Source organism: Quercus suber, unplaced genomic scaffold (genome assembly GCF_002906115.3).
Source record: "Quercus suber isolate HL8 unplaced genomic scaffold, Cork oak 2.0 scaffold_401, whole genome shotgun sequence".
NCBI lineage: Eukaryota > Viridiplantae > Streptophyta > Magnoliopsida > Fagales > Fagaceae > Quercus > Quercus suber.
The window spans coordinates 615,550-639,110 of NW_027069852.1; the positions used below are offsets into that span (position 1 = coordinate 615,550).

Genomic DNA, 23,561 nt, shown 5'->3' on the forward strand with positions numbered 1-23,561 from the left:
TTTTTTTTTTTTTTTTTTTTTTTTTTTTTTTTTTTTTTTTTTTTTTTTTTTGGTTTTTTTTTTTAGATGAGCGCGCTTTCTCGTGAATAAAGATGGAAATCTGTTTAAGCGGGTTGTGTTAGCTGTCATGTCATAATAAGGATATTCGAATACATAACTCAACCATAACCCAACTTATTTAATTATTATGTCAAAACCTCTCAACCCCTACACACCTGTTTATTAAGCGGATTAACATGGCATGACCCATTCCAACTTGTTTAATATACAATCTACGAAAAATAAAGTGAAAAAGAGTTTTTTTTTTTCTTTTTCTTTTTGGATAAAAATAAAGTTTAGAGGTTTTAGAGTTTCAATGTTGAATTTATCAATATAACCATTAAAATTCTTTTACTTACTCAATTATATTTAAAATTTAAATTGTTAGATAGAAATGACATTTATTTTTTTATGAAACATGTCATTTTGAGTTAATTGAGAGTTAAGCAGGTCAACACAGATCGAATTGATACATCTATTTATAATAAACCGTGTTAAAACATCTCCAACTGGTTTTGATACAAATCTATTTACATTACACTTACCCGGAAAATATCATATATATGTCATATTCATGACGTAAAACATTATCACCCCTACATGTGAATAATGATTTTGGGCTTTAATTTCTTCCCCCCTTGCTCTTATTATAGGAAGAGGGAATTCTTTCAATCAATCACGGGAAAAGTAGTCATTGAAATCATTTTACCTCAACAATAAGACAGAGAGAGCAGTTTAAATCAAGCACCAAAGTCGTCCCTTGAATGACTATTAAAACATTAATGGATGATCTGCTTGTACGGTTGTACCTAACAAGGAATAGTTTTTTTTTTATGTGTGTGTGTGTGTTTGTAAATTTCTCTGTCTGTGGTTATGAACGATATCGTTGTCCCATGTGGCCTGCAAATGTTTCCTACGAGCAGTATGCTTTGTGCGTAAAAGTTCAACTTCAAGGTAGGGCTGTACACACTGTGGTGCGTCGGTTTTTTTTTTTTTTTTTTTTTTTGGAGGACTAAGATTTGGAACTTGGGACGATAATTCAACTTAACTAGCTTTTTAGCCGTGCATTGCATGCAATTTAACTTATACGGCAGCAAATATATTACTATGATTGTAACCATGTCACGCGTTTTCAATTTGACTCCTTTATAATACACCATAAAATATAAAAACGATTAAATCCTCGGGCCTTTTTGACATGATATATTAGAGATTTGTTCTTTGGCCGAATTGAGACAAGGCATAATACCTACACCTAATGCAATAGTTATGAATGACTAAGATTTAACGTTGAAAAAGTAATTTAAATCTCAATCGTTTAATAAAAAACAATTTTAAAAAAGGTTAAAGAGTTATAATAGTAAAAAATATTTGCGAGAGGATGAGGTAATTGAACTTGATCCTAATCCATGAAACATAAAACATAAGATCTTTTTAGATACCGTTTATTTTGCTGAAAACTAAAAATTTATTATTAAAAATGCTATAACAAAATATTTTTTAAAATATAAAATACTATAATAGTAAGTGATTTCTGCATTTTTTATAAATTTGATAGTCTATAAACAATGCCGTGAATCTTACAAAAAATGCAAAACGTAACTTAATTGCAAACGTACGCATAGTATTAATATTTGTGTCCTATGTAGGGCTTAGAGTAAAAGTGCAATGATGAAGGAGGAGATCAGATTGGACTCTGACTTAACACGACGAGAATCAATTGTGAGCATCAGTTTTGTTACTTTTGTCGTCAAGTATGTACGATCGGGGCTGGTGAAATGAACATGATATTCACGATCAATTTTTTTTTTTTTTTTTTTCTTTTCCGCTAAAAAGTTCATCCAAATTTCCAAACCCATTAATTTGGTGCTCAGTGGAAACACCAAAAGTTCGTTACCATTGCATACGCTTTGAATAATACCTCAATTCTACACCAATTGTCTACTAAATAATTTTCAAAAGTTGATTTAATGCACCATATTGATGGCTGCTTCCTAAAGCTTTGATTTGTACTATCATATTGCCTGAAATTAAATTGGTTTTCTTGCTTCAAAGACCACCTAATAAATAAAAGAAATATTATGTCAAAAATATTTTCACAACAAATCTTAAGTAATAGGTTGTTATTGGTTGTTACGGATGAGTAAAAAAGTAATTTAAATAATGTCTAAGCTTATATTAGGCATAAATTCATACAAAAGTAATAGATCACCTTGCCTACGACACCAACCCAATAATTGAACTAAATTTCGATGACAAAGATGGCCAATACTACCAACCTCAGACACGAATTCTCGCGAACCTTGCTTCGAATTTAGGGAAACACGCTTTACTGCAACTTGGGTATTTGAATGCGGCAGAGTTCCTTTGTAAACTCTACCAAATCCACCAAACCCAAGTAGCTATGTCTCCAAAACCCTACGTTGCTTTCTTTAGATCCTCGTAAGAAAATCTATGTGGTCCAATATCAAGCTCCCATGCTTCAACCACATCAGTCTTCTTGAGGTTCCTGACATTGTAAAGAATCAAAACAATCCCCAAAATCACACTACAAGAAATCTATACTATTGCAACAGGTGCAAAAACTACCGCTATATGTCACATATTGTGGCGTTATTTTGGACTGCCGTTGTACATGGGGTCTATTGTGGTGTTTCATTGGACTGCTGCAATAGATCTAGTCTTTTGCGGCATACTACAGCGGCAGTATATAAAACCGTTGCAATATATGTGTTTTAGCGGCGTTAGACTTAGCAATAGCGGTGCTCCATCAACCCTCCATAATAAATATAGCCTTTTGCGGCATACTACAGCGGTGGTATATGAAACCGCTACAATATATAAGTTTTAGCAGCATTTGATTTAGTTATAGCGGCAGTATATCAAACCGCCACAATATACGTCTTTTTGCGGCTCTTTTTTTAGTTATAGCGGCGGTTTAAGTGACCGCTACAATAGACCTTTTAATTGCCCAAAAGTCCAATTTTTCCCCTTGTTTGTTTGTTTTTTTTTTTTTTTTTTTTTTTTCCCTTTCCCTTACTGAAACCTATCAATTTAGACCCCAATTTTTTTTTTTTTTTTTTTTTTTTTTTTTTTTTCCCTTTCCCTTACTGAAACCTATCAATTTAGACCCCAACCTTTTCATTTCTCATCCGTTTGTCTCCCTCTAAAAAAAAACACATACACTCTCTCTCTCTCAAATTAAAATCTCAAGTCATTGATCTCAAAACCCAACAATCAATCTTCCCACCACTGCCACGCATTCTCACTCTCAAACCCTAGATTGGGTCTCTCCCTACTTACACTCACCGCTATCGCTAGTCGATTGAAGCCCCAAAAACAGCCATCGAGGCTTGGACGAAGCCAAATGCTTGGCTTTTGCTATTGACAACAACGGCAAATTGAGGTGAAAATTAGGTAAGGTGAGTTCTTTTTTAATCTCAATGATATCAAATTTTCTTTTTTGGGTAATTAGTCTTATTTTTGTTTTTAATTGTATTGGTAATACTTGGACTAGTTCTTAAGGACTTTTGCAAATAAATTGTAAATTTGTTTGTGTTATACTAAATTTACAAAGCTACGTGAGTGTTATCTGTTTTAATTTTTCAAAATATTAAAAAATAAAACTTAACAGTAGCATAAAATAATATAAATGGGAATTTCTTTTAGAATATAAAACTGGATTAGTCAATTTGAAATGTATGATACCAGCAAAATGGGAAAAAAAGGTTTTAAATCAATGTCTTTTTGGTGATAAATCTTCTTCTTCTTTTGTGTGTGTCTGTGTGTGTGTGGGGAGATGTTAAGATGGTTGACTAGGAATATACGAGTGACTTTCAACAACACGTCCACAACCCACCCCATGTGGCGGTTGTATTGCTAATACTCAAACTGGGTCTTAAGGATTTTGCTAATAAATTGTAAATTTGTTTGTGTTATGCTAAATTTAAAGAGCTATGTGGGTGTTCTCTGTTTTAATTTTTCAAAAGATTAAAAAATAAAAATAAAAATTAGCGGTAGTAGAAAATAATATAAACGAGAATTTCTTTTAGGATATAAATTTGGATTAGTCAATTTTTGTTTCTTTTCTTACAATTTCTTAGCAACCAAACGCCAAAACCCATTGAGAATAAAACCCAGGAAACACTAAAACACCAAAACATCTCAAATCCAAAACACCAAAACCTATTGAAACCAAAATCAAGCAATCAACAAACCCACCCCACAACTCGCCACCTAACTAACTACCACTTCCACAACCACGACTCACCATCAGACCTAACTAACCACCACTTCCACAACCACTAACCATCACCACCATAGAGGGATGAGGTAGAAAGAGAGAGACCCATCGAGAGAGAGACCCACTAATATAGAGACATTGATTTGAGCAAAAGAGAGATTGAAGCACCAATCTTTGAGAGATCTTTGAGAGAGAGACATCGATTTGTGTGTGTGTGTGAGAGAGAGAGAGAGAGAGAGAGACCCACCGGTTTGAGAGAGAGAAATCGGCCTGGGAGAGAAGGAGTTTGAAACATTTTAGTCTAATTTTGAGCAAAATTGACAAATAGAGAGCACAGATCGATGGGCAATGAGCGATGAGCAAAGATGGCAATGCTTGGTCATGGAGTTAGAGAGAGATCTGGTGGTGGCAGTGTGATGAGTGAAAATGGCAAAGCTCGATCATGTAGAGAGAGAGAGAGAGAGAGGAAGGATTGAGAATGTCTTAGAAGAGTTGGAGAACCGGTTTAAGAAGGAGGTTTTGGGGTTGAAGTTGATTGTGTGAAAAAATGCTTGATAAAATGTTATTTTGATTAATTGTTATTGATCTAAGAATATGAGTTATATTTTGGAAAGAACACAAAGAACATAAACATGTTCTTCCAAAAAAATTAATAATAATGAAAGGAATAAAAAATTAATTTATTTTATTTATTTTATTTTTAAAATAATTTAGAAATTCAAAAAAAATTTAATTTTTATGTGATTTATTATTTATTAAATGCTAGTTTGGAATTTTTAATATGCTAAATACGATTTAATTTTTTTTTTTTTTAATCGTCAAGTCAACATTTAGTGTATAAACAGTGCACTCTGTTTACCACGTAAGCAATTTCAGTTAGTAAGATGACGATAAGGACCAAATTGGAACGTATTTTTCATTTTAGGGACTAAAATCAGTAAAATAGAAAAGTAATGACCAAAATAAAAATAACCCCAAAATATAGGGACAAAAAATGCATTTATGCCTTTTTTTTTTTTTATCCTTCTCACACAAAATTTCCCATGCCTAACTATTTTTTTCACTCTTTCCCCCCAATTGTCTTTTCCCTTCCCGCAAAAAAATTTCCCCAAATTTTTTTCCCACTTACATCTTTCATTTCCCACACAAAAGTTTCATGGACCAAACTGAACCGATATCTATCTATCTATCTATCTATCTATCTATCTATCTATCTATATATATATATATATATGAATGTATGTATGTATTTATGTAACTTTAAGACATAACTGTGGCTTAGTGGTATGCTCCTTGTGTTTTGGCTAACTAATCCCAAGTTCGAGCCTTCACGTGGGTTTTTATTTAATTTTTTAGATATTTAATTTTTTAAAACCCTTAGTAGCATGATAATACCACTTTTTATCTTCTCTTCTCCTTTTTTTAGCCACCTCCATCCCCAATTTTCTCTCTAAGTCTCTAGACTTCTTACCAAGGCCAATTTCGAGGTCTCCTCTCACTAGAATAAGATCTTCAAGGTCGACGACCACATCGGCGTCGCCATTGCTGGACTCACCGTCGACGGCCATGTTCTCTCCAGTACATGCGATCTGAGGCCTTTAATCACTCCTTCACTTACGAGTCTCCTCTCCTCGTTGGCCCACTCGTCATTCAGCTTGTCGATAAGGCTCAGGTCCTCATTTCTTTAAGCCTAACCCTAAAACTACATTTTTTTTTCACTTTATTTATTTGTTTTTTACTGTGGTAATTTGTTGAATGTTGCACGTGTAAGATCGTGGAAGCTAGGGTTTTAGCAATTTTAAGTTGTTTTTTATGAGTGATTGGATTATGGAAGCTTTAGGGTTTTGGATTTGGAGTAACGAGTGAACTTGGTTACTAAGAGAATGCTTAAGATCTTGAATTTGAGTGATATTGGGGATTTAGATTGAGTTTTTGTTAATTTCTTTATATTTTCGTATTAAAAATTTATGTTTAAACTTAGTTTTCTATGCGTGGAGATTAATTTTTTTAAGGTAGGCATCTCACTGGTCCTTTGATTGCCCGTTGTGATTTTTATCATTCCACCCAAAGCCAAGGCCTGTACTCTCTCTACAATCATTTTGTATTTTTTTTAGGTTGTTTATAACTTGCAATCCTGCACAGGTGTCTTTTGGCTGCTGCGAATTGGGATGACATGCAGTTTCACACATATAAATAATACTTTGTAGGTTGGTTTGACACATGGAGACTAGTATAATATTTTTAATTATGCTATGCTCATCTTGATTTGTCCAAGGGAGGGGTCGTAATCATAGCCTAATTCTTATATCATCGTTACTTGTTTCATATGGTATTTTAGTGCAAGTTGATTACCATTGTTGGCGTGTTAGTAGTATAATATATTTTTATTGGATAATTTTTATAAAAAAAAAGTTGGGCAAAAAAATATAAATATCTTTAGAAAAAGGTGAGGTCTAAATAACGCTTTACACCATACATACACGTGCTCTGAGATAACATTTGCAATGGGACATAATCTTAGTTGGTGAGGCTGATTGATGCTAGAAGAAATAAATGGTTGGCAGCACGAGTCAATGATGCTATTTTTATAATGCGGGGTTGATCATTAGTGAAAGCTTGAAAATGTGTTGAAAACACAAAAGCAGTTTAGACCCCTAAATTAAAGTTATAGCTCGATAGATTTTACACTAACTTAATACTAAGTACGGAATAGTGTAAATGCAAGCGGATAAACAAACAAGCTACTCTAATACATAATCATAACAACACAACAGTAAAATGGAATGTAAAAGAGTAGGGAAGAGAGATACAAACACAAGATAACACGCCGATGTGTTATCGAAAAGGAAACCGAAGAACTTGGTGAAATACCTCTCCACCGTCCTCCAAGTGGTAATCGATCCACTAGAAAATCAATTGGGATACATGGGTTAGCAAGAGACCCTCCAAGCCTAATCTACCCGATGTACCTAAGCCCTCCAAGCTCCTACTCCAATAAGGCTTCTCGGAACCGTGTCTTGTCTAGCTTTCCGAATCCCTTAATATGCCTAATTGCATCCACCAAGCCTCACCAGCTTCTTTTGGCAAATCTCCAAAGCTTCTAAAGCTCCAAAACACTCTCTACACTCTAAATAGGTGTGGGTTGTATTTGGGTACAAACCTTCTCTCAATGTATGACAATGAGAGAGGGATGGAAAAGAGGCTACAATGATTTCTCACTAAGGATGAGTAGATTTCTCTCAAAAAGATGGGTGTGTGTGTTGTAGAAAACCTATCTAGGGTTTTTCTCTTTGAATGATGTCATTTACATTTGTGGGTAATAAGGGTATATATAGTATGGGTGAAGAGTAAGAAAGTCACTCTTAAAAATCCTTCAAGCAGAATGTTTTGCGACTACCTCACTGGAAGGCCTTACCCACGAGACACTAGCGAAAACGATAATCTGGCACGACTCTTCAGCTTCCAGTCACGTGCTTCTCACATGGCTCTTTCACGGGTTAGCTTCTCGCGAAATCCACTGATCTTCAATTAAGCTTGAGTTTTCACCAACTTAATACTAAACCCAATACAATAAAATTCCACAAATTACAAGGACCAAAATTAAAGCAATTACAACACATTTTGTCATGGAATAAAGCCAACATAAAACATAGTTGTAAATCATAACTTTACAATTAGGAATAGAAAGAGAAGGTTCAGGGATAGCCATCCCTTGGCCAGTCATTATGATCATGACCATGTTCATGTTCATGTTTTCAAGGATAGAGCCAGAACTTAGAGATAGGGGGTGGCCTTGTTGCAGGGTTAGATTGTTATTTTGGGTAAAATTAGTTGACTATGCTTAATTTTTTTAAGTTTTACAATTTGTAATTTTGTTGGTGGACTAATTTTTTTTTGGGCTTTGTATATTTTGGTTTAGACTTGGTCTTTAAAATGAGGAAAATGCTAGAACTACAAACTTTTTTACAAATTGCTGATGTGATGAGTGGTTATTAGTAAGTAAAAAAATAATGTAAATAGTGGGCTCAAATGCAAATCAATAAGAATTTACTACCTTAATAGTTTATAAAAATGTTGTAGAAAAATTTGTGACTATAACAATACTTTTAAAAGAGTCAATAATATTGTTAACGAGATAAAATTGTAATTTTATAAAACAAAATTGCTAAAATTAGTACCCACATATATAATAATATATTTTTTTAAAAAAAATTTGAGGGGGCCATTGCCCCCTAAGTCCAAGTTTTCTTTTTGAGTTAGTGGAGCCACATCCTGTTGTTTCTAGAATTGTAAGTGTGCTTTAAGATATATACTTATTTTTTATTAATAAAATTGAATTTATTAAAAAAGATGAAAAATAATTCTAATACACGGATAAAATGTATGAAAAAATAAGAGAAAGGAAGGGGAAAAAAAAAAGTAAATAGAGGAAAAAAAAAGAAAGAGAATGCATTGAATTAACATGATTTGGTCTTAAGTTGCCTAAGTCCATAGACAAAATGACTTGATTGAAGGCTACGTATTATTGAAAGTAAAGTAGAATTTATGAGTCTCCATAATAATATTTTAAAAGGCAATACTACATTGATTTTAAAAGGTATAGTGTAGTTGGAGCTCAACCAACAATGGAAATTGTTGCAAAAGAAAATAAGGTAACGATAATGGACCATGAGGAAGGGAGTTTGACTAAAGAGTTGGTTGAAGATCCAATGGTCATTACTAGAAGAATCTCAAAGGGTTGGAAACCTCAACTTATTGATGAACTCCCAGGCACATTTTGTGGTAAGAAAACTTTGTTATTGACCTGTACATGTTTCTTAATAAAATCTTATTAGGTATGCTTGGATATCATAACTTCTTGAGTTATTAAAATTTGGCTCTTGAGTCATGACTATACATTCCGCATATAATTTGAGAGTTGGTTGGCATGGATTTACTAGCTAGGATCAAGCTAAACTGGAAGTGAAAATTAGTTCATGTTTTTTTCTGATTCGACAATGCCATGCATTTCTATTATTACAACCCACTTTGGATAGGAACAAGATCCTTGCCATTTATAAAGTTTCTATTTTATTGTGTCATACAACTCTTTGACAAACTCGGGTTTAGAAGTAGCTAGGGATGGTAAAAAGTCCCCTACACAATGAGTTTTCCCTACTTTAATTAGGAGATAGGATAAGGACAATTTTTGCTAATTCCACCTTATCTCGGATGTATGTGTGTGCATATATTTACACATACTTTTATTTAATACATATTTATATATTATTTAATCGATTTTATATTGATCTTATATATAATTTATTTATTGTAAGTATTTTATTATCATCCTCTATGCATGATTTTTTTCTTTCTTTTAGTATTCTCTCAACTAACAATCCCCTTTTGTATTTAAATAACAAAATACCTCTAACTTGCCATGTCCCATCCTGCATGATCTTCCTTGCCATGTCTCAACTAACAATCCTTTTTTTTTTTTTTTTTGCTAAGTTATTCTTGTACCTCTCTCTGGTTAGTTTCTTCTCCTTAAAATTATATCTCAATGTTTGTGTGTTTTTTCTTAAAGAATTCATTATGTTCTAATACAATTATTTTGAGATTTGGCTATGTTAAGATTGGACTAATTGTTTGAGATTTGGCTGTGTTAAGATTGGCTATGTTATTTGAGATTTTTAAACACATTGTGGGATTAAAGTTTTATGTATGGGATGATAGTGTGTAGCTTTTATGTTTATAAGGGACAGAAATGAGTGTTGTGTTTCTACTTGAACACAAGATGCTGGATCATGCAACTTATATATATGTATGAAAGCATTTGTGTACCAAAAACATTAAATTAAAAATGAAGGAAATTATAGTTAATAAATTTCACCAGTAAAAGGCATTACTCAAATTTTCTTAAGAGACATTCTTGACTAAAGTCGAGGTGGATACTCAGTTTAACTGTTGACGACACAGTTGTGTAGATAAAAATGTCTAATTCATTAGTAGTCAATAGGGAGAAGTGTCCCATCTTATAGAGAGAATATAATAGCATTGTTGCCTTGACAAGCTTTAATTTGTATTCTTTGTTCATATGCTAATGTATCAAAGGGAAACACAAAAGTTTTGATTTCATCTGACCTTTAGCCTTTGGGGCCTTTTCCTTTGAAGATTGAACACCATCGAACTTGCAAAGTACTGTATGAGCCATAGCATTTTTATTGCATTCAGAATTTTTCCTATTGAATTATATGGTAAATGGAAGTGCAATTGTTTCTTTCCTACATATATTTTTGATTATTAAGTGTTTGCTATTGTTTTAGGTACTTGGAGCCTTTTGGTATTAGTTCTCCATAGAAAGGGAATCCACATGCTGGCAACAAGCTTGTAGGGGGTGACAAAAGTTGCACTCTTAGTTCTTTGTTTTGTGATAATAGTTTTTCCATGGACAATTTTCTGAATAATTCTTGCCTAGTATAGACGCCAAATACAACGCTCTTTGATTTTGGAATATTCCTTGATGCTCTTCAATCTGGTGTAGTGGAGTCAACTGATTTTCCACAGAAGTTATTTTACTGTTTTTGGGGGGACTACGAAATCTGAGGTATGCTTATATAGGATATTTTTCTTTTATGCTGAACTAGTTGGCTACAATAGTGTCACTTAGTGTGTGCATTGCATTGAATTTCTAGTTTTACCGAATTTTTTGGAAGTGTTGAAAGATATTCTTAAACACTTTGGAACTTTGATTGTGGTATTAACTTGGAACTTTGATGATGGTTATAGATAATGTTATGTATTTGATAATATATTTCTATGTTAATATAATGTTAGTTTGGAGACATTTGTGGTGTTGTTAATTAGTTACATTTGTGGTATTATTTTAGTAGAACTAAAATTATTACAGGTTGCTTGTATTGGGACTGGTTTTTTTTTTTTGTTTTTTTTTTTAATTTAATTCAACCTATAGTGGCCCCGCTGCTAAAGGTCTAAAATTATGTTATAATTGAAGCCCTATAGCGACGTTTATAGCCCGCCGCTATATGTTTGAAGGTTGTTTGTATTGGGATTGATTTTTTTTTTTAAAATCTAATTTAACCTATAGTGGCTCCGCCGCTAAAGGTCTAAAATTATGTTATAATTGAAGCCCTATAGCTACGTTTATAGCCTGCCGCTAAAGCTTTGAACATATAGCGGCAAGCGTAACCGTTGATAAAAGGTGCATATGGGAAGTTGGACATGAAGCCCTATAGTGGCACGCATATCCCATAGCTAAAAGGTCAATTGACCCGATTTCTAGCCTCATATGGCGGCCGTTTTTTGCCCGCCACAATAGACCAAAACCGCCTCTAAATGATAGATATATTTTATCGCGCAATGATCTATAGCGGCACCGCAACAATGGCAGGAAGAACCGCCGCAATAGCATCCACTACTAAAGGTCAAATGTACCTTTAGCGGCACTTTTGTGGGCTTTAGCGGCGCTTTTGGCCTACCGCAATTGTACGTTTTTCTTGTGGTGACACAACCAAAGCACTAAAGACTAAAACACCAATAATTAGGCCTATGTGGTTCTTTTTAGACCCATTCAGTTCGGTTAGGAACTTAAGCCTGAGTTTATCCAAATTAAGATTTTTAGCATCTCCATTTATGTTAAAGCTCCAACCTAAGATGGAGTGCAAACTTGAGGATGAAAGTTTAGTTGAAGCAAAGAACCCAATGACCATGGATTCTTTAAAAATTGGTGAGAGGTCCACATTATAGGACAAAAGTGACTTGGGTTTATCAGATTCTTACGCAAGCATAACATTTAATTGATTTATTCGTTCATCATATTTGACCCATGCCTAAATTACATGACCACTTTTCAGAGTAGGAGAATCCTTTCTACGCATAGATTGATTGACTAGAACAGATTTGTTTGATACTATGCTATAGTTGAGGCTTATGAAGCACAGGTGCGTTTCCGAATTCGGGTGTGGGTATGGGTGCGGGTATAGGTGTGGGACTCAACAATTTTTGAAAAAGTAGGGTGCGAGTACGGCGATTAAAAAATTATTAAAAATATTTTTATTTATATTTTCTATATATTGCTAACCATACTTTTTCATATTATATAAACATATACAAAATTTAAGAGCAACAATAGATGATAACTAAAACATATTGTTCATAAATTAAATACAATCCACAAGTTTGAAAGTTGAAACTAAAACATTGAAATTAGAATACAGGGAGGGAGGCAGAGAGCAGAGAGGCAGGAGGCAGTGATGGTTTTAGGGTTTTTTTTTTTTTTTAATTAAAGATGTTTTTGCACTCTTTTAAAAAAAAAAAAATTCTTATTTGAAATTCGGCTTGATTCAAAGCTAGTATCGGCCTAAATCGGCCAGTATTGGATTGAATCGACCAATATCGGCTTGAATCAGCTGGTATGGCATGAATCGGTCGGTTTCGGCTGGCCGATAAGAATTGATTCAACCCAAATCGGTCTGATTCAACACAAATAAGCGCAAATTTGGAAACTAAAAAAAAAAAAAAAAAAAAAAAAAAAAAGCACTGGCATACGAGCAACGGCGTTGCCCAACCCACCCTGTGTCGGATGCCGGTGCGGTACCCCTATAGCCGTGTTGGTGCTTTCCTTGTTGAGGTCGACAACAACATGGTTATCATCGATGTCATTGAACTTGGGGTGCGTGGCAATGAATGCCACCATGAATACATGGTATGAGATGTTCCCATCATTTCTAGAGTTGAGTTGACCAAGATAAGGGCCTGGAAGAGCCCTAGATGGAAAGATTGTGAAAGCAAAGTGGTGGCGGCCTTGATTTCCATGTTCATTGATCAAAGCAAAAGCAAACACAGTGGAAAATGACATAACTTTGCTACTGGAGGAGTTCTTGAATTGGATTGGATATTTATAAAACACGTGGCTATCAACTTTAACCGAGTGATCGTTTGACAACTAAAGTATGCCATTGTTATCAATCACTGCATCGTTGTCTAAGCTCATCTTTTTTCGTTCAGTATTGAACCCGTCAGTGAGCTGGGTTAACAAGGGTCCAACATTTTCAAGGCCAGGCTTTACTTGATATAGGAGAAGAAGGAAAACCTAGAAGAGAAGGATGAGTTTTGCTACCACAGGAGAGAAAAAAGAATGACCTTTTGATGCAGAGGAAACTTAGTGTGTGTTTGGGACAGTAGTGACTCTAGGAATTTTTTTCAGGATATTCCTTAAGAAGCATAAATTATACAATTTAATAAAAAGATAAATTCATATATTGACAACAACAACAATAATAAATAAATAAAACACGCAAATACATAAAGTTTACAATTGCCTTCTACTAGTTTTTATATTTTGAAATCAGTGCATGATAGTCTCATTATCAACGCTACAAGCTATATTTTTTTCAATGTACACAACCAAGCAATTATTCATCCACTGAATGTAAAACAAATTATGGAGTAAAATTTAATTTTATTGGCATAAAAAAAAAAAAAAAAAACTAAGGGTGTTCCCAAATTTGTTTTGAAGGGTAGATAAATAAAATTTTTTAAATTATTATATATATAAAAATAAAAAATAAAAAAATTCAGGTCAAGGTGGTCCTAGGACCACCTTGGCCTTAAGGTGGCGCCACTCCTAGTTTGGGAAGCAATGAAAATTATAAATGATTTTACTATTCAGCTTATTTTTGCCATTATTCAAGGACCTCATTGCACTTTTTGGTACTATATATGGGCCTCACTGTACTATTTTAACTAACTTTTACTTTTATTTACAGTACTTTCAATAATAAATTTTCAGTTTTAGCAAAATAAGCAGTATCCAAACTGACCATTAGTGTCCGTTTAGCACGATTAATTTTGCCAAATTATTTTACTATTCATCTTATTTTTGTTACTATTCATGGGTCCCACTGCACTTTTTATTACTATTCATGAGTCCCACTATACTATTTCAACTAACTTTTACATTTATTTACCATACTTTCTGATAGGCCAAGAATGTATTAACCCATTATGATGAATTAATTAATTAATTAATCAAATTAACATGCAAAGTGTGTGGTAGCACAAACAAATCACCAAATAACTAAGTATATAGTGGAAATTAAATTAACACGGTGATTTGTTTACAAATGGGAAAAACCTACACGAGAAAAACCCCACCAGGTAATTTTAATGCCACCATTCCCGAGAATCTACAATTATCAAAACAAGCGGTTACAAGTAAAGGAATCCTAATACCTTATACCAACCTACAGTTGAACCCTTACCCCAATACCTAATTAGACTTGTTCTGTAGTGATGATCTCTCATTTTCAATGCATGGCTCCTAGTATGTGACTAACCAATTGTGCAGAACCCAGTACACGACTTGATCACCAACTTGAGAAGGATGTTAGCTGCAAGGTTCTTTAGTTCATCCAGACGATGAAGATCACGAAGTTACTTGGTCACAAAACCCTACGGTGTACAGACACAACAACTTCTTGATGAGAAAGATGAACTAGAGCAAATTCTATCTCCAATAACAATTTGCATGAACAAGACTTTGTTTTACACTTGCACAACCTTAGACAGCCCTTAAAATAATCCTTATATATGTTTAGGTTTGTAAGAAAAGAAAACCCAAACATACATTCACGGATTGGATGAAGAACAGTCCTAGAAAACTAAACTTCATAAATCTTGACAGATACCCTATCTGTCGAGCAGCTGTCGAGTTTTAGGCTAAAACAGCTCTCTTTAAATCTCGATAGATGTTAGTTGTCGAGCTTTAATGATCAACACTTTTTGACTTGATTCTTGGACAGACTTGTATGATTTTAACACTTGAACTTGAAACAAAGTTTCTTGAAGCATTAAACACATCCTAGATTTACCCAATTACAAGTAAAGTGCGTTTTGTCAAAGGATTAGCTAATTACATAAAATAGTGACATATGTTCATAATATGTGAAACACATATGTCCTAACACTTTTAGCAAAAAGTTTTTAGTTTCAACAAAATAAGCGGATTCCAAGCAGACCTCAGCTGTTTATACATTTATGGAAAGCCTTAAATATTATTTCACAGAAGATTCCTAATTCCACTCATGATATGCACTTTTTTTTTTTTTTTTTAATATCATGGTCAACATGTACATTAAGTTAACGAGTCTTTTTCCATGGAGGAAATGTTTGAGAGATTCTCAGGTTGCATCTTTTTGTTTTTGTCTTTCTCATTTTTCTTAAAGAGTAATGTGTGCCCTTAGGGGAGACATTAGTAAACCATTTTAGAAATTTTTTTTTAATGAAATAATGAAAAAGTGATTAACTGTTTTGACAGTTTTTTCAATTCTTCATAAAAACTTTTCCAAAATGAATAGTTAATATATGCCCTAAAGATATACATTAACCTTACCCTTCTTTAAGACTTTCAAGTTATCAATGGTAGGTAGGTACTGGTAGTGCATGTGTTCATCTCTATACATGTGATCCCTTTGATTATATTAAGCGCTATGCTCAGTAGAAAATAGTTGTGTCCTGTGTATGCATGTGTTCGAGGTTCTTCCCTTGTTTCATTGTGACATAGAAAGACATAAGAAGGTTTACTAATATGATTGTCCTTAGCTTGCCAAGCTCAATGACTTTTCAGAGGGTCTTTTTTTATACTTGTTTGTTTTTATCTTTTCTTTCTTTTGTTTCTCGGGTTGCATGCTACTGTGTTTGGTTGGAACAAAGGTTTTTCTCAAGCTAAAAAAAAACTCTTCAAACTTTTCATATATCTTTTCTTTGAGTGTGAATTTTGAAAATCTAATCGTTGAATTTCATGTTTCTTATGTTCTTAACATGCATATTAAATTTTGTTCAAATTGGATGTTATTTATTATTCGATTAATAAACTTATTTTTTATACACAATTTGAGGTCATAAAAACTTGAAATTTTAATATTTAATTGATAACATAGTAATTGATTTTTGATATTTTTGAAATTTTGCAAGCATGAAGGATATAATAAGGTCATGCAATCCAACGATTAGATTTTCCAAATTCACACTCAACATAAAAATATATTCAATATAAAAATATACGACTATTTATGTACGACCTCGCATTTGAACGTGTTGGAAATTTAGACCCCTTAAACACACAGATAGCGTAGCCTAGATTAATTAGCCAAGTTGTTACTTAGTCAAATTATGCAATTCTAGGTTAAAGCAATCAAATAATCATATCAAGATATAAAGCAGCGGAATAATAAATAACACAAGATATGATCACCCAGGAAACCACTCGGTAAAAACCTGGGGAGGATTTGACCCACCGATCCTCAAGGCATAACAGAATTCACTATGAAAGAATTGAAGTTCTTACAGAAGGACTACAAGCTCCCTGCTCGACTTCCTAATGCTACCCACCAGTACTTCCTCAGATGGTCTCGGCGTGGAGGATGTCTTCTTCAAGTTTCTTGGCTCTCTCGATGTCGCCGGCGTTTTCTCTCTTTCATTTCTCTCAATCAATTTCTCTGGCTCTCTCTGTTGTGTGTTTTCTTCTTCTGTTTCGTTCCCAATCAATTTCTCTCAGAGGCTCTATTTTGTGCGTCTACTCTTGTGTGCGTTTTTGTGCGAGACCTGGAAATGGTTTGAAGGTAAAATAAAAGCGTAAAACCATTTCCGGGTTAAAGGGGAAAATATGGTCAAAGTGGAGCCATATTTTCCGGAAATTAGTATTTTCCTTGCCTTCCAAACACATAGGTCAGGTGGTAAATGATTTCCTGAAATCATTTACCACCAAAACAAACGGACCCTATAATTCTTTTTGCCCTCCAATTGAAATTTCGCATTGGTTCCTCATTCAAAGTTACGAGTCCCACGTGACATTCAGACGAACTCGAGTATTGCGTAATAGAAGTACTTGGCTGGGAGTTGCTCTATGTGCAGTTTTTTTAGTCACAGAGGATGTGGCTCTTCTCATTGACATTATGGATTCAATATCTTCTTACAAACTTATTTGTCACTTGGAAGCAAGTAATGGGCCTAATGATCTGAGTGTGAAACCTCGCGATATCTATTGGCCAACTAAAGAAGATCTCATGATTTCACTGCTAGGTGGACTCACTTGGCTGACCTATATACCACGTGGGTCGTTTCCTGATTGGCTATATGATTGTGACTGCATTAAGTTTTCATTTAAGACAAATTGCTCTTAATTGAAGGTGCAGAATTGTGGCCTTCATCTATTGTACCAGGATTCGGTGGAAGAGTTCAAGAACTGCGTGAAGTCCGAGTCTGATTTTTTGGGCATCCTTGATCAGAAGAAGACTGAGAATATAATTAAAAAAATAAGGTCTTGGATTCTGGTAAGAAATAACTGTGTTGTTTTTCTGTCTCAAACAAGATATTCCATCTCCCTCTCTTAAATTTCTCTCACTCTCACCCATAAAACACAATATTTCTGTTTCACAGGGCTTTGATCGATGCATTTTCAATAATCCCCGTTTGCCTCCAAGTGAAATTTTGGAGTGGTTCAGTAAACTGAGCGATGAGCCCTGGGTGACAATCGATCTACCTCCAAATTTGTACAATGATAGTACTTGGATGGGTTTGGTTCTATGTGCATATTTTGCTATAAATGTGAATGCAACTGCCCGCTTTGACATTCCGGATTCAGATACTCCTAAGAGCATCCACATCCCAAGCCTATATCTCATCTTATTTTACCATCTCAAAAATCCACTTTTTCAATTATACCATACCATTTACAATATACTCAACATCCAAAAAATCTATTTTCATCTTCTACTCATTAAAATAATATATATATATGTAATAAAATCTATTTTTTGTTTTCTTTGTTTTTTCTCAATTTTCTCCCCTGTCCCTTCCAGAATCCTCTGTTCCTTTATTTTCACCTTCTTCCAGCCTCCTTCTCCAAATCCCAACTCCTCCACACAACTCCTCCACCATCCACCCTCCTTCATCCATATCAACCCATTTTTTTTTTTTTTTTTTTTTCCAACACCAGAAACCAGCAAACCATTAAGCAGCAAAAAAAACCACAAACCCAGAAATTTATACCAGCAAACCCATTATCCAGCAAAAAAAACCACAAACCCATTATCCACAAACCCAGAAATTTCTTCCACCGATCCACAGAAATTTCTTCCACCGATCCACAAACCCATTATCCACAAACCCAGAAATTTCTTCCACCGATCCATCCACAAACCCAGAAATTTCTTCCACCGATCCACAAACCCATTATCCATTATCCACAAACCTAGAAATTTCTTCCACAAACCCACGAACCCATTATCCACAAACCCACAAACCCAGAAATTTCTTCCACAAACCCATTATCCACAAACCCACGAACTCAGAAATTTCTCAAACCCAGAAAGCCAGAAAAACCATCCACCGATCTCCGCCACGCTACAGCCACCACAACACCGATCACATATACCAGTAAACCCAGAAAAAAAAAAGAATTAAAAAAAAAAAAACCATTAACACCAACGCCGATGACAACACCACAGCTCCATCGGTCTCCGCCGTGCCAATCTCGCCACCCACCGATCTCCATCCCGCCGATCTCCACCACGGGGTCTTGGGTCTGAAAATAGCAGATGAGAAAGAAAGAAGGAAGAGAGAGAAAAGAAAGAGAAAAAATGAGAGAGGAGAGAGAATTTGCCAAGTTAAAAGGAGAGAGGAGAGAGAAATGAGAGTATTAAAAAAAAAAAATTTTTATGCAATTCAGCTACAGTACCATCTTACATTTGAGATGGTACTGTAGCTATATCTCAAATTTTTTTAGCATTCTAGCATATGGCCTTCATGTTGCTGGCCTTTTTTTGGGCTTGTATGCCAAATGTGCCTTGCATTTGGCATATAGCAAGCCCAATGCGGATGCTCTAAATATGACCTTATTTGTCATTTGCAAACCAATGTTGGTAGTGTGGGACCTCTTGACGGTTATCGCCTGACTAAAGAAAATCTCGTGATGCAACAGCAAGGTGGGTGCATTTTGTTATCCTATAGAGGGCGAATTTGCTTGAATCAAGTCAACTGCATTAAGGCTTCATTTACAACTGACTGCCCAGGTTTGAAGGTGGAGAAATGTGGCTTTCGTCTCTTGTACGATTATGAGTTGGAAGAGTTTGGGCAAAAAATATTAAGCCATAGCATGAACTCCTCTGATGATTGGGATCTCATCCATCAATTGCCCACTGAAGATGGAAATAGGGATACGCAAAAGCATGATGGTGAAGGAACATCTAGTAGAACCTCCAGCTCTAGGAAGGAGTCTTATTTTGGAAGTCTGAGGAGACCCATTGATCCTAAAGACAAGGGCAAGCGAGTTCTGGAAGAATAATCTCCTTCCTTCTGAACTTATTGGTAAGTTAAAATCATCCTCCCTCTAATTTTCAATTTTAACCTTATACCAAAGAACTGATCATCTTTAAAACGCAGAAAGATAAGATGGAAAACATTCTTTGAGACAATGGGTGGTTGTTTCTCTAAAGAGAGAGTCCATGGCACACCCAAAAAAAAAACCTTAAAAGCCCTAGGGACTCGTTTGGAACTTGTGTTTAAACATACGTTTTTAGTAATTTTACACGTATTTTTATAATTAAAAATACCTTTTCATCATACATATTTTTTTAAAAATTAAAAATTATTATTTAAACACATGTACTAAACAAGTTCTTATTAACTCATTCTCAACCCATGAATTGCTGGGATTGTGCAACAACTGTGTGTGTTTCTTTTTTTCCTTTTTTCTTTTTAATTATTTCCTTTTGATTATTTAATTATTTGAAGATATAATTTTACCATATTTTAAGTTGGACTTACCTCAACCTTATCTTCTTCTTCTTGCTTTTTTTTTTTTTTTTTTTTTTATGTTCAAAAGATTTCAAATAACCCTTCCATTATTTTCGTAACATCATCGATGAGAAGGACGTTTTGATATGTAAGTCAGTGAAATGGTGTCGTTTCCGATAAGTAGCGTTAGTAGGAAAATAAAGGATGGGCTTATTTGAAACCTTTTAAAAATGATAGTGTTTAATTTTGTCTACTTGTACAGGTTTGAGCTTGGTGTGAAAGGGACTGTCCTAAGGCTAATCAAATCAAATTGAATGAATGGGTCAGTATCGGGTATGAAGCAGGTTCAAAAATAATATCTGGGTGGTTGGGCAGGTGGCGAGTTTAATAGAGTTTGCAGGTTCTTGATTATGTAAATTTGTCAGTAGATGTGTAACATTGGTAGTGTATTTACGTTTTCAGTTGTTGGTGTAAATTTGAGTAATTTTTTGGCTTTTTGATTAGATTCATAAATTTATTATTATTATTATTATTATTTTGTTAAGAGTAAATTTGCAGAGAAGTGAAGGTGAGCATTCTAGAAGCATTAATATTAAATAGGACCTGTTAATTAATATCATAAAAAGCATCAATCTTTATGTTGTTATGCTATTTTTTTTTTTAATCCTTCTCTTCAATTTGAATTTCTATTATACAACATTTATGTTTTATTTCTGTTCAATCAATTTCAAATTGTGATCTAAAAATGGCAGAGATGAAATTTTATATAAGCTGGTAATATTGAACGTTTCCCACTGCAATTAGGAGTACTTCCACTCTGTCTTGGTTAGTGATCAATCCTCCATGTCTTGGCTAGAGATTTTAATTTTATTGATACTGTTGATTGCATTCAATGAGCATGGTATTGTGTGTGTGTGTTTCTCAAAAAAAAAAAAAAAAGAAGAAGCTTGGTATTCATTCTTTGCAGTTTCTATATATATATATATATATATGGTATCAGAGCCAGCAACTATACCAAGTTGTGGCCGATCGAAGTGTTGTAAGTTACAGATTGTTTTGAATTAATCAAGTTGGCTGGTTCTACCGCCATAATTATCCATTATTTTGTGCATTTATATTCATTATTTTGAATTTATATGTTCCTAAACTGTTTTACATCTATATTCTGTTAAGTTCTCCATTTACTATTCATCATCTCTCCCAGTTATTCTCCAAATTCCGTTGTTACTATTTCCTTTTGTTGGAAGGCTGAGCCTCCTATCTATCTGCTTTTACTCATTGATTATTTGTTCATGTTGATCAATTGTTTCCCAGTTACCTGCTTCTTCTTGTTTCTGTTTTTATCCAGCCAGTTTGTTGCAGATGTGTACTGTTGAGACTTGTAAGACCGTGATCTGTGCCGTTGTCAACCCAGTAAGTCCAGNCATGAGATAGAAAGTATAATTTTAGTTAAGTAGCCACATAACTGAATCTTAAGAGAAGAACCTAAGAATCAGCACTCTAAGTACTGTACGTAAGTTTTGTCCAAAACATAATCATATAACTAAAATAAATTCAAATTTATAAGTCATCTACATATATATATATATATATATATATAATTAACGTTAAAGTCAGAAAGAAAATCTAATTAAATTCTAAATTGGCATAGACTTTTATGCCACGTTTCTCATCTAATTTTTAAATTTTTTGTGTCAAGTGAATTATTAGGTACTAAAATCAAAAGGTCTAAATTCAATTAGATTTTAAATTGAATTTTAATTGTAGTTCAACTTTGTATCACGTATCCCATCTAATTTGTTAATTTTTGTGGCAAGTAAATTATTGGGGACAAAAACTAAAGTTTAGATCCAATTAGATTTTAAATCATAAATATAAATATATATATATATATATATATATGTAGTTGTAATTGTTTTTAAATATACCCATGCATATGCATGAGGTTATACACTAGTATTGTAATTGGTTTCCCTTCCCAATTTTGGGCAATGACACCAATACTACTTACATAAAGAGAATTATTGAATATGGCTTCTTCCATGTTCATAGAGCTTATCCCAATTCATGTGAAGGGGCTGCTAGTAGCTTGATGGTGCTGGTGAACTGGTTTAGTGCTTGGCATTGCAAGCCAGAAATAAATTTTTTAATCTAAGTTATTTCTAAATTCTAATGCCATTGATTCAAAAAACTCATGCAACAGTGAAAGGCTTTATCAAAAGCCTATGGGCCATTCATTTGGACAATCTTTTTATTGAGGGGGTCGTAGAAATAGAATATGAACACATTCTTTCCTAAATCTCTGGCCTGTACAGAGACAAATAGGCTTCCATCTATTTATAATGACAATCTTGAATGCCTCCTAGTTAAAAGATTTGTTTGTGAATAGCTTTACTACTAATAATTTAGTTTCCTCCAATTCTCAATCCATTCTCGATTAATCTTTAGATAGCTAGTTCAAATTACGACCTCACCTCTAGAGGCGTTAGGTTTCAACTAAGTATATGGTTAATAAATATTCTAAAAAAAAAAATCTAAACAAAGGAAAGTCAAAAAGGACAAGAAAAATGTCTCATAGTATAGTTTTTTTTTTTTTTTTTGGAAAAAAAATTATTTTGCTATATCAAAAATATTCATTTGGACTTTGGATTAGATGATTTAAAAAAAACAAATCAAGAGATTTTGAAGAATGACTATTAGTATAAATTACTTTATATTAACATGTTTTATACAAAATAAAAAACTAATATATGTATATGATGAAGTGAATTTTGGAGATTTACTAAATAAAAACACATGATAATTAGTTAATTCAATGCAACATTTTAATAAAGCTCAAATATTTTCATAATTTTTTATCAATTAAAATAATTGAAATTTCATTTTCTATTCAAATTATATTTCAATCTAAATTTTAAAACTAAAACTTTCTAATTTATTTAAATTAACCACAGGAATTGAATATTACATTACACAAGTTAGGACTAGAATGACAGACCAAAAATATTTTAATTCAACGACATTGTCTGATCTCTTTTAAGAAAATCAAGGATAAAATTTCTTTGTCCAAATGATTGTAAACAATTAATTAAAAAAATTAAAAAGAAAAAAGAAAATAGTTAATTCAATGCTACATGACCAGTTAAAACAACACTAAACACACCATATTCAAGGCCCACTTGTGCAGGAATGGGCTGCATCATACGCTTCTCTAGAGGCCCAACTAAAACGGCAGTGAGAGAATCTCTGGTAATATCTGTAGCAACCATAAACAACTGATCTCCGAGCATAGCTTCCATGACGTTTGGACTGATGGGAAAATCAATTTCCTTTCTTTTTCAATAGCAAAGACTGTAGTAAAAAGAGGCATAAAAAATGGTTCAGAAAATGTTTGTACATTGATAGTGCTTGGTTGGGATTGTTTCTAAGTGCTTCTTTTGCTGTCGACGTGAACCTGATTGCTCACCTTGATATTCTGTATTTG

The 23,561-nt window shown here is 33.7% G+C and overlaps 1 pseudogene; it reads right to left on the reverse strand.

The window, feature by feature from the left end:
* The window catches only part of LOC136062311 (L-type lectin-domain containing receptor kinase S.4-like), a 61,524-nt pseudogene extending 48,250 nt beyond the window's left edge, over window positions 1-13,274 (reverse strand).
* Between the last annotated feature and the right edge of the window lie 10,287 nt (window positions 13,275-23,561).